Genomic DNA, 12,331 nt, shown 5'->3' with positions numbered 1-12,331 from the left:
AGAACTAAATAAATCATAATCAGTATCTGAGTTCTCTGGGGATGATGGGGTATATCTCTGCATATGAGGAGTGGATATATTTTGACAGTTGTTAGAGAGGGAACGGAGCAATATCTGGGAACCTAGATGGGGATTGGCTGGGAATGCAATTGTTGGCACTTCTTTGTGACAAGTGACAAGTGCAGATACTTTTTACAGTTCCATGATAAACAGAAATTGTAAGTTAATTTAGGAGGAGGCATCCCCTAAGGAAACTACAGAAAGGGGAGCTGTGTCTGGAACAGTAGGGAGACACTCACTCCACCGTTTCCAATTCCCTTTAACCCTCATATGAGGGGAGGGTGGTGAGGTCCCAGAAATGGGCTGTCTGGGACCAGTTTTGGGAAGGGAGAAGGCTGATGGCAACCTCCCTAATAGGTGGATACAATTAAGGAATGAACGATGACCTAAATTGTACAATTTATTCCCAGGTATTCCCAGATATGTTAAGTGAATAAAGATGAAGCTTAATTAAACCACAAGTATTGCATCTTCCCTTTATTCCTGCATGGCTGGACAATTAGCTTATCCTTGTAGGTTGCAATGTTGTTTCCTCTGGCTAGAAGTATTGAAGTAGATTAACTGATGTGCTCAATAATAAAGAATTGATCATCCTACCCCGATTGATGAGCAAGTTTGCTAATCTGCCACAGGCACATGTTTAGATAGTGGGTTTTAATTTTCTTAATCTTTGCTTGGATTCTAAGCTACAAAGCAATATAAACAAATTTGTTCTAAGATTTGTTTTACATAACTTGCAGTCTTTTAGCTACCATGAGAGGTGGTACCTGAATATGGAAGTGCTAAAATTGAATTGCTAGGATTTGATTCTGAAACTACAGAATCAAAAGCCTGTTTCTAATGGAGTGGGTTTTTACTTTTCAATCACTCCATTGCTTATTAGTTCTGCCCACTGACACGTCAATCTGTTCAGTACAAAAACTCTTCTGGGCAAATCCATTTGGATAAAATAAGAACTAACTCCACTTTTTGCTTGACCTGTCATGCAAATCCCACTTTTTTTTCTCATTTAAAAAAGTTAGTTTAATTTCTCATATTCTTCTGCATGTCATGGCTTTGGTCAAAGCTGAAATGGAAATAGTATGAGAGAAGCTATTTGTGCAGTATTACCAAATTAGTCCAAACCAGAAAAGTGCAGATAATAAAATACATCTAATGCAGAAAAGCAATGTAGTAGCAGCTGTGACTTAAAAGGCCAGTAGACACAGATCATTTCTTTTTTCTGAACTGAATATAGTGCTAGACTGAGAGTTCTGGAGACTGAAGTCCTTTATTTATCCACAGAAAGACTTAGCTCTCTCTACTGCTTCTTATGTGGGTTGCTAGTACGTGGTATCTAATATCTGGACAGTAAATAACACATGTTTTTCTATGCTGGACTAGTTAATGTGCCTCAAATCTATCCTGGTGAGACCAATTCTTTGCACTCAGCAATAATAAGGAAAATCTTGTACTTGCATTATTGATCAGACTGATTTGATATCTCTTTTTCAAGTTTGGTTGAAGCATGAGCCTCCATGGCTTCACTGCTCCGGTACCTGAGCTTGGTAGATTATAGCTGGCTCAGGCATGTCTATTTGAGATGCAGTCACATCCTGTGATTGTGGTGTAGACATAGACTTACATTCATCATGACATATTTAGTGATGCTCATAAGCAGACAAGGAGGTGAAAGGAAGATCACTGTGTGGCAATCATAGATCATAGTTTCTTAGTGAGGCATGTATATCTTGTTAGTTTTGTTAGTTATTTTATTTTTTTTCCAGAGTATTAGTGCTACTGAAAGACTATCAAGGACATTGAAACACATGAATACAAGTGGATGCCAGGATCCTTAAAGTCATAGGAAGGTGTGCCAGAGTAAGGACTTTTAACATCTTGATGGGAGGGAAAATACCAAAGAAGCCCACCACAGCAGCATTTAGCTTCAGGAAGAGGAATTGCACAAAAATGATGAAGCTAGTATACAGTAACAAGAGTGAAATGCCTGCAAGCTGTATGGAACCTTTAAAAAAAACACCATAATAGAGGCTGAAACGATATGTATACCCAAATTAGAAAAACAACACAAACAAAAAAAAAACATAGTAAGAGGGACCAAAGCAGTTCCACTGTGGCAAACCAAGAGAGTAAAAGAAGTTGTTAGAGACAAGAAAGCATCTTAAAAATTGGAAATAAAATCATAGTGAGGAAAATAGAAAGAAGCATAAATTATGGCAAGTAAAGTGTAAAAGGATAATTAGGCAGATCCCCCAAAAATTTGAAAAGCAACTAGAAAAAGACACAAAAGCTCACAGCAAAAAATATTTTTAAGTTTATCAAAAGAAGGATGCTTGCCGAACAATCAGTGCACCAGTGGATAATCAAGGTGCTAAAGAGCACTCAAGGAACACAAGGCCACTGTGGAGAAGCTAAATGAATTATTTTCATCAGTCTTCACTGCAGAGGATATAAGGGAGATTCCCACACCTGAGCCATTCTTTTTAGATGATGAATCTGAAGAACTGTCCCAGATTGAGATGTCAGTACAGGAGTTTTTGGAATAAATTGATAAATTAAATAGTAATAAACCACCAGGAGCAGATGGTGTTCACCCAATAGTTCTGAAGGAACTCAAATATGAAATTGCAGAACTATCAACTATGGTACCTAACCTATTGCTTAAATCAGCCTCCAGATGACTGGAGGATAGCTAACGTGATTCCATTTTTTTAAAAAGTCAGCAGAGGTGATCCAGGCAATTACAGGCTGGTAAGCCTGACTTCCGTAGCATGCAAAGTTGGTTGAAATGATAATAGAGAACAGATTTATCAGATATATAGATGAACATGATTTGTTGAGGAAATGGCAACAAGGATTTTGTAAAGGGAAATCATGTCTCAACTATTCTTTGAGGGGTCGGGAGGTAAGCAACATGTGGACAAGAGTGATCTAATGGAGATAGTGTACTTCAAAAAGCCTTTGACAAGGCTTACCAAAGGCTTTTAAGCAAAATAAGATGTCATGTGATAACATGGGAGGTCCTATCATGGATCAGTAACTGGTTGAAAGACAGTAAACAAAGGCTATGAATAAATGATAAATTTTCAGATTGAAGAGAGGTGAACAGCACTGTCCCCTTGGGATCTGTACTGGGACCAGTGCTGTTCAACATGTTCATAAATGATCTGGAGAAAGGGATAAACAGCAAGGTGACAAAACTGGTAGACAATACAAAGTTACTCAAGATGATTAAGTCCAAAGCAGACTGCAGAGAGTTACAAAGGGATCTCACAAAATTGGGTGATTAGAGAACAAAATGGCAGATGAACTTCAATGTTGATAAATACAAAGTAATGCATATTGGAAAACATAATCCCAAATGTTCATAGAAAATGATGGGATCTAAATTATCTGTTACCATTTAAGAAAGATCTTCGAGTCATCACAGCTAATTCTCTAAAAACATTACTTGATTATTACTTGATGATTACCTGGTCTGTTTATCCCCTCTGGGGCACCTGGCATTGGCCACTGTTGGCAGACAGGATACTGGGCTAGATGAACCTTTGGTCTCACCTAGTATGGCCTTTCTTATGTTCAAAGGACTAACGGGCAAGGTTCCATGTTTCTATTAGCTGCTCCTTGTTTAATGTCTGATGCAGAGTGGCAAGGAAGTATGTAGTTGAAATGTCTATCTTGGATACAGTAAGAGGATTTCCAAGAGACAGGAGCAGTCAGTGCCATAATCCACTTTCCAATTTTTTTCTACACCAAAAATTTGCAACCTTTCCACTGATTATTGTTTATTTAGCTTCCTGTTTTAGAATTTTGTATGACATTGGGACTATGAATTTCAAAGGATCGAGCCTTGAAATTGCTCTCAGAGTCACATGAGTTATAATCCACCCTCTAAGAAACAGAACAGAAAATTTGTGAAATGAAAAGGAGTTTCATAGGTCAAATTACAGGGGTTAATCAAAGTTTCTGTCTGTTAATTTTACATCCATTACAATTTTAATTTATTTATTTTTTTAAAAAATCTTTGTTTCTTGCATGCCTACCTCATACTATTCAAACCACTCTTCAATTTTATCAGATGCAGGATTTCCAAATTATTTGGTATCTTCAGGTAACATAAATCAATTAAATTTGTGCATAGTGATCTTTACTTTTGGGATTCTCCCCTCCAAGCCCTTCTATTTCCCAATATGGCTTTAATATATTTGGTAATTAAGGTTGATGTTGCTAAATCCCTCAAGAATTGCTATAAAGTTTGCTGCGACTCAAGCAATAGTAGCCTCCTAAGAGACACATTGTTGGTATGAGAGAATATCTTAATCCCAAAACTGTAAAACCTAGAAAACAGGCTTCTATCAATCCCTTTTTTCACCCCAAGTTTGCTGTAACCCACACTTTTCATCCTTGGTAATGAAGGAAATGATAGACTAAGTCAAATCAAATGATTTGTTAGAAACCATGCACCTACACTGGCTTGTAATTTGCAGAGAGCATCAAGATGTAAGTGTTCATGTATGCCTCTTTCTTGTTCAAGGGAAATCTTAGGAATTTTACTTTAAAATTTGCTAAACAACAGAAAGCTAGTAATTAACTCTGCCTGATGCATGCTCTTTCCATGGGAACTTGATGTGTGTGTGTGTGTGTGTGTGTGTGTGTGTGTGTGTGTGTGTGTGTGTGTGTGTGTGTGTGTGTGTGTGTGTGTGTGTGTGTTGAGGGGGAATTGATAAAAATTCAGCCACAGTTTCTCACTTTGCTGATTTGTACATGTGTGTATTAATAGTTCCCAAGGATGGATTTGTCATTTCTTCAGATATTCATGTACTGTATTGTAAAACAATCTGTAAGGTAGCATTGCATTGCCAGCCTAGTCTACAGAGCATCTTTTCTCCTGACACGTGAATGTGGCACAATTCCTGGTACTGGTATTGTATTCTTCAAAATAAATTCTTTATCTTACCACTAAGTATTTATCCTATGTTAATGAATTAATTAAATTATAGAAGATGAGAGTGAGGAGATCATGCTAAAAGAGTCTCAGCAGAACAGAGCTATCTTTTTCTATTTGTATCCTTTAGCAGATTGCTGGGGTCAAAATATCTGACCTGTGCTCAGAACTGTGTAACTGAAGTTTCTCAAGATACATAACATTTAGGACTGCATCTCTGTCACCCTTTACAACCATTGAACAAGTTGTGATGTTCTCAAGATTGATCTAAGACTGATCTGTCAGCTGTAGCCAGTAAGGAGAAAAATAATTCCAGAACCACAGGTGTGTAATTCTCCTTGTCCACTTGCAAGGTTTTTAAAGACATTGTTTTTTTTCAGCATTGTCATTTGAAGGTGGTTGAGTAGATTTTGTAATTTTGTAAATTCTCATGACAATTTTGCTAGGCTAAGTTTGTGTATGAATGAAGCAGTCCATTTCACTAGCATATCTTGCACCTAAACACAATTTGACATTATGTAAATGTAATAGAAAAGGGAGAGTTTTTTCTTATACACTCATCTGATCTGCACCTCCTTTCCACTTCTCCCAACTGCTGGTGACATCTGCTCTAATCTGGCCCTGTCAGTAACCTAATCCCAGATTTGGACCTTAGCGTCCAAAATATGGGGGTTAGCATGAAAACCTCCAAGCTTAGTTACCAGCTTGGACCTGGTACTGCTGCCACCACTCAAAAAATTAGAGTGTTTTGGGGCACTCTGGTCCCCCCAAAAACCATCCCTGGGGACCCCAAGACCCAAATCCCTTGAGTCTCACAACAAAGGGAAATAAACCTTTTCCCTTCCCCCCCCTCCAGGTGCTCCTGAAGAGATACACAGAAACAACCTCCGTGAATTTAAGCAGAGGGAGTCCACCCTCTCTAGTTCCAGTCCTGGAACAAAAAGTACTTCCCTCTTCACCCAGAGGGAATGCAAAGTCAGGCTAGTAAATCTAAGACACCCAGATTTCCCTCTGACTTCTTCCTCCCACCAATTCCCTGGCGAGTACAGACTCAATTTCCCTGAAGTTCCTCACTAAAGAAAAACTCCAACAGGTCTTGAAAGAAAGCTTTATATAAAAAAAGAAAGAAAAATACATAAAACTGGTCTTTCTGTATTAAGGTGACAAATACAGGGTCAATTGCTTAAAAGAATATTGAATAAACAGCCTTATGCAAAAAGAATGCAATTCAAAGCACTCCAGCAACTATAGACATGTAAATACAAAAGAACATAAAAATCCCCTATCTGATCTTTGGTACTTACAACTGGGAAACAGAAGATTAGAAAGCAGGAAATAGAAAAATCCTTCTCTAGCTGAGAGAGATTCAGGCAGAAGACAAAGAACTCAGACACAAACTTCCCTCCGCCCAGTGTTGAAAAAATCTGGTTTCCTGATTGGTCCTCTGGTCAGGTGCTTCAGGTTACTTTTTTTTTTTCAGGTGAAAGAGACATTAACCTTTAGCTATCTGTTTATGACACGCCCCCCAAATTGCAGACAGTGGGAAGCTCACTGGCGGCGATTTCCTTCTAGAACTTTAAAATAAACAGATTAATATAACACATGCACCTTTACATATACCACTAAGTTTATAACTAACAGACGTCTACATTTTAAGAACACTTTTAACTACTGTCCACCAGAAAGAATCTCCTTGTATAAAAGTCCTGAAGGCTGTCATGTGCTTCCTGCTCAGTCTGGAACTGTTCCCTTGAGGCTGGGGTTACCAGTTCTTCCTCAGACTGTGGATTTGGGCTTGGTCCCTGTGGAAGCGATGTAGGTGATGGGGTTGTTTCCGTTGCTGGTGAACCGCTCTCCGCTGGTGCACCTGAGGTTCTTTCAGGCTCTGGCTGAGCCTTTTGGGTATGGCTGTCTGTTGCTTCTGCCAGTTCAGGCTCATTGGTGCCCTCTGGTGTTGAGTTTGAAGATGTGGTTGCACTTGCTGGTGCTGGTTGCTGTTCCATTTCCGGGCCTGGGACTGGAGGTGCTGTGGCTGTTTTAGTGGTTGGCATGCAATTTGGGTCCACTACCTCTGTCTGGGTCTCTGGTAACACAGATGGGGTGCCAGTGGACGGCTCAGGAACAGGAATGGGTCTGGAAGCTTGCCTGGTTTGGCTACGTGTAACCATTCCCACTCGCTTGGCCCGCTTCACCTGGTTGGCCAAGTCTACCCCCAGTAGCATGGGGATAGGATAATTGTCATAGACTGCAAAAGTCCACATTCCTGACCAGCCTTTGTACTGGACAGGCAGTTCAGCTGTAGGCAAGTCTACAGCTTGTGACATGAAGGGGTAAATTGTCACTTTGGCCTTTGGGTTGATGAATTTGGGGTCAACGAAGGATTGGTGGATACCTGACACTTGTGCCGCCGTGTCTCTCCACGCAGTAACCTTCTTTCCGCCCACTCTCAAATTTTCCCTCCGCTCCAAGGGTATTTGAGAGGCATCCGGGCCTGGGGATCTTTGGTGTGATGGTGGTGTAATGAATTGCACTCGCATGGTGTTCTTTGGACAGTTGGCCTTGATATGTCCCAGTTCATTACACTTAAAGCATCTTCCATCTGATGGGTCACTGGGCCGAGGTGAGTTACTGGAGACTGGTGAGGTGGAAGAATAGGGCGTCTGTGGCTTTACTTGGGTTGTATGTGGGGTCTTTGGCTGTCCTCGGTTGTAGGGTTTATGGTCGGTGTGCCCCCTGGGGTATTCGTTCCCCTTGACAGTAGCTTTCTTGCTTTCTGCCACTTCCATCCATCTGGCTCCAATCTCCCCCGCCTCAGCGAGATTTTGGGGTTTTCCATCTTGTATGTACCATGTGATGTCCTCAGGAACACCATCCAAGAACTGCTCCATTTGTATGAGGAGGTGCAGTTCTTCCAAGGTTTTAACATTGTGTCTGATATCCAGGCCTCATAATTTTTCCCAACGTAGTAGGTGTGTTTGGGAAATGACACATCTGGTTTCCACTTTTGGGTTCTGAAACGCCGACGGGCATGGTCCGGGGTTATCCTCATTCTGTATCTGGCCTTGGTTTGAAAAAGTTTATAGTCGTTCATGTTCTCCTTAGGCATTTCAGCTGCCACCTCTGCTAAAGGTCCACTGAGCTGTGGCCTCAATTCTACCATGTACTGGTCTTCAGGGATGCGGTACCCAAGACAGGCTCTTTCAAAATTTTCCAAGAAGGCCTCAGTGTCATCACCTGCCTTGTAGGTGGGAAATTTCCTGTGCTGTGGAACAATCATTGGCGCAGGGTTGTTAGGGTTGGCTGTGTTTTGCTTAGCCTTTTCTAATTCCATGGCCTGTCGGTGGGTTTCCCTCTGGAGTTCCAGCTGTTTTTGGTAGTCTGCATCTTTGGCTGCTTGGTCTCTTTTGTAAGCTGCCTCTCTGTCTTCTTGTTCTCTTCTCTGTGCCGCCTCTCTTTCTCTTTCTCTTTCTCTTAGCTCCATCTCTCTTTGTTTTATTTCTAGTTCCTGTATTTTTTTTTCCGTATCTCGCTTGTGCTCTGTGTCTTTTATTTGTTTCTCAGTTCCCATTTTTGCCTTAGAAGTCATGGTTCCTGTTTTCTTGTGTTGGGGTGCCCTCTGGGGTTTATCTTCTGAACTGCAGGTTCTGTTGCCTCCTGGGGTCCGCCTAGCAACAGTGCTTTTTCCCTTTATTCCTAGCTATTTTTTTCAATGTAAAGTAAACCAGAAAAACCACTTTATTTGCATGTGTATAGTGCTGGTATATGACTCCTAATGGGAGTGCTATTGTCTGACAAAAGACCTGTTTGTCACAGCTTAATGGTTCCTTGCTTAATATGCAAGCCACAACTGCCAGAGAGAGCAGAGAAAAAAAAATTCTCTCTGGTTCCTTTTTAAAAGCAAACTGTTTCTCTCTGCTAAAAAGTCCCTAGCAGAGAAAAGAAAAATATAATATTCCTGTTGGCTTCTGGATTCTGTCTATCCCACCACTGCACACCATGTCAGTAACCTAATCCCAGATTTGGACCTTAGCGTCCAAAATATGGGGGTTAGCATGAAAACCTCCAAGCTTAGTTACCAGCTTGGACCTGGTACTGCTGCCACCACCCAAAAATTTAGAGTGTTTTGGGGCACTCTGGTCCCCCCAAAAACCACCCCTGGGGACCCAAGACCCAAATCCCTTGAGTCTCACAACAAAGGGAAATAAACCTTTTCCCTTCCCCCCCCCTCCAGGTGCTCCTGGAGAGATACACAGAAACAACCTCCGTGAATTTAAGCAGAGGGAGTCCACCCTCTCTAGTTCCAGTCCTGGAACAAAAAGTACTTCCTTCTTCACCCAGAGGGAATGCAAAGTCAGGCTAGGAAATCTAAGACACCCAGATTTCCCTCTGACTTCTTCCTCCCACCAATTCCCTGGTGAGTACAGACTCAATTTCCCTGAAGTTCCTCACTAAAGAAAAACTCCAACAGGTCTTGAAAGAAAGCTTTATATAAAAAAAGAAAGAAAAATACATAAAACTGGTCTTTCTGTATTAAGGTGACAAATACAGAGTCAATTGCTTAAAAGAATATTGAATAAACAGCCTTATTCAAAAAGAATGCAATTCAAAGCACTCCAGCAACTATAGACATGTAAATACAAAAGAACATAAAAATCCCCTATCTGATCTTTGGTACTTACAACTGGGAAACAGAAGATTAGAAAGCAGGAAATAGAAAAATCCTTCTCTAGCTGAGAGAGATTCAGGCAGAAGACAAAGAACTCAGACACAAACTTCTTCCACCCAGTGTTGAAAAAATCCAGTTTCCTGATTGGTCCTCTGGTCAGGTGCTTCAGGTTACTTTTTTTTTTTCAGGTGAAAGAGACATTAACACTTAGCTATCTGTTTATGACAGGTCCCCAGCACATATCCACACCTACCTCTTCCTATTAGCCTCTCTGCCTCTGTTGCATGCTTTATTTTATCTTAGCCTATTCCTATCCTCTGCTCCAGCTCTTTCCTGTGAAATTATTGAACCAGCAGGTTTCAGATGAAGGAAAGAGTTACTCTTGTGTACAACTCACTGCATACTTTAGTGATGTGCAAGTTGTTGATGGAATTCCACTGTTATCAGAGTTGATCTCCAAAAACAATGTAGCCTGATAAACCTTTTAATTTAGCTTATCGCCAAACAACCACTGAATAAAAGTTAGAAAAGTCTTCTCATATGACACAAAGCAAAATAAAAAACAAAAATAAACACATTTGATCTCCCAAAGGGTGAAGGGGAGCTATAGGAATCCATTCTTGGGAAAATATTATCTAGGACTCCAGTCCTGATTGTTGATTCAGTGGAACTACTCCCAGCCTGTAAAGTTTGCACAAGTCTTTGTAGGACCTGGGCCCAGTGATTTTATTCCTATTTGTTTCTAAGAGTGACCACCAAGTGTTAGGTTCTGTGCTGTGTAAGTAGTATAAACAGAAAATACAATATGGTCTCTGCCCTGAAGAGATACTATTCATTGAAATTTATGTTTAGGGCCTTTCCAGATCTCTTTACAAACTAACTGGTTAATTAAGTAAGCCATACATACCTTAAAGTAGGTAAAGCTTGTCCCCATTTTACAGATGGCGTACCTGAAGCAGAGAGGTTAAGTCACTTGCTGAAAGTAATAAGAGGATTCTGTGTTGGGGGATAGTAACTCAAGAATCTCCAACTCTTACTTATGTGCTCAGATTGCTAGACTATACTTCTGTAGAAAACCATCTCTGGGTCTTTTGTGTTTTTCCTTCTCATTGATTTAGCCGGTGTTCTGGTAAAGGAAAAACAAAGGAGATGATCCAAAGCCTATTGAAAGCAGTGGGTGTCTTTTTATTGACTCCAGTGGACTTTGGATCGGGTCAAAAACACAGGCCATGCTTCAGGAACATGCTATATCTCTTACTAAGTTTCCTCCACTCCCTAGGGGCCCACTTAAACATGTATGTGCATGTGTGCGTAAAGTTATATCCATATATAGAAACTTCACACATTAAAAATACTACAAAAGTAAAAATACAGCATGAAAGCTAAGTCATTATACATTTTATCATTTAATTCCAATTGAGCTTCAATACCTCAGTCATGTGGACTTTAATTTTTTAAAAATCAAGACTTTAGTATAAAAGACTCATGTTATAGTCTGACTTACCTTTTTGCATTATTCAGTAAAAAGCGTTGAACTTCTGCAAAGAGGAGTAATTATGTAATTAGTAAACTATTGCTATAGTTTCAGGATTGCAAAATTGTAAGGTTTGAAGTACATCATATCAAAAATGTAAGAGGAGGCATGTTTTTTATAGCCACTTGCACTTTACTCTTTCATGTGCAAAATGTTAAAAGGAAGAAAATGCACCTGTGTGGCACAACTTGAAAAGAATATTGAAAAATGAATGTTTAATTTTTGAGTTTATATTTAGAATGCTAGCTTGTGTTTGATAGGTCTGGTTATTGGTACTGACTGGACAGAATAGTAATACAGGACAGTATTTTAGGAAGCTGTGCCTGAGTCTGTGATTTGAGGAAAGGGTCAGGGAAAATCACAATTGGACAGATGTTATATCTTTTCAGTGCTGAACCGAGCCGTGTTTCCACACCATGCTAACTGAATGAAATAAGAATATTTCTGGTGCCAGCAGCATGAAAGACTGTGCAGCTCTAAAACTCAGATTTGTCAGGTCTGAAGGTTGAGTATATTTAAATGAATTTGCCCTTCTGAATGGACTGAATACAAATGATATTTTATGAAATATGACATTATGGAAGTATTGAAATACCTGCTATATTTTGTGGAGCCATGAACACTGTATAGAAAAAAAAACAAAAAAAACATTGGGCTAGTTAACTAGCATATCTCATATTGCAGTGCCAATTTCAAGTAAGATATTGCTGCAGCTAATACTTAACAAGAACATCCTGAGTGCTCTTATTTTGCTTTATTTAGTGGGGGATTTGTCCTGCTTTGAGCAGGGGGTTGGACTAGATGACTTCCTGATGTACCTTCCAACCCTGATATTCTATGATTACTAATGGGCAATCTAAAATCTGTAAATACATATGAGTTACAGTTTTCCATTTCAGACTTCTCTGGAATTGGATATGTAGAAGAAAATCTCTTGGTGTATTGTATAAGGTTACTCTTTAATGTAGATAGTTAGAAGGGTCATGCAATTTTAAATGTGCAACACATCTTACCATAACTGGGTGTAATGTTTTAAGTATTTTTTTTATTTTTATTGCCATCGGTGTGAGAATAGCTGTTTTCTGTTAGAAGTCCTAAGACTGCACTAAGCATGCTATTGAGGGTT

This window comes from Gopherus evgoodei, chromosome 3 (assembly GCF_007399415.2).
Source record: "Gopherus evgoodei ecotype Sinaloan lineage chromosome 3, rGopEvg1_v1.p, whole genome shotgun sequence".
NCBI lineage: Eukaryota > Metazoa > Chordata > Testudines > Testudinidae > Gopherus > Gopherus evgoodei.
The sequence above is the reverse complement of the archived record's forward strand: the minus strand, read 5'-3'. Positions refer to the sequence as shown.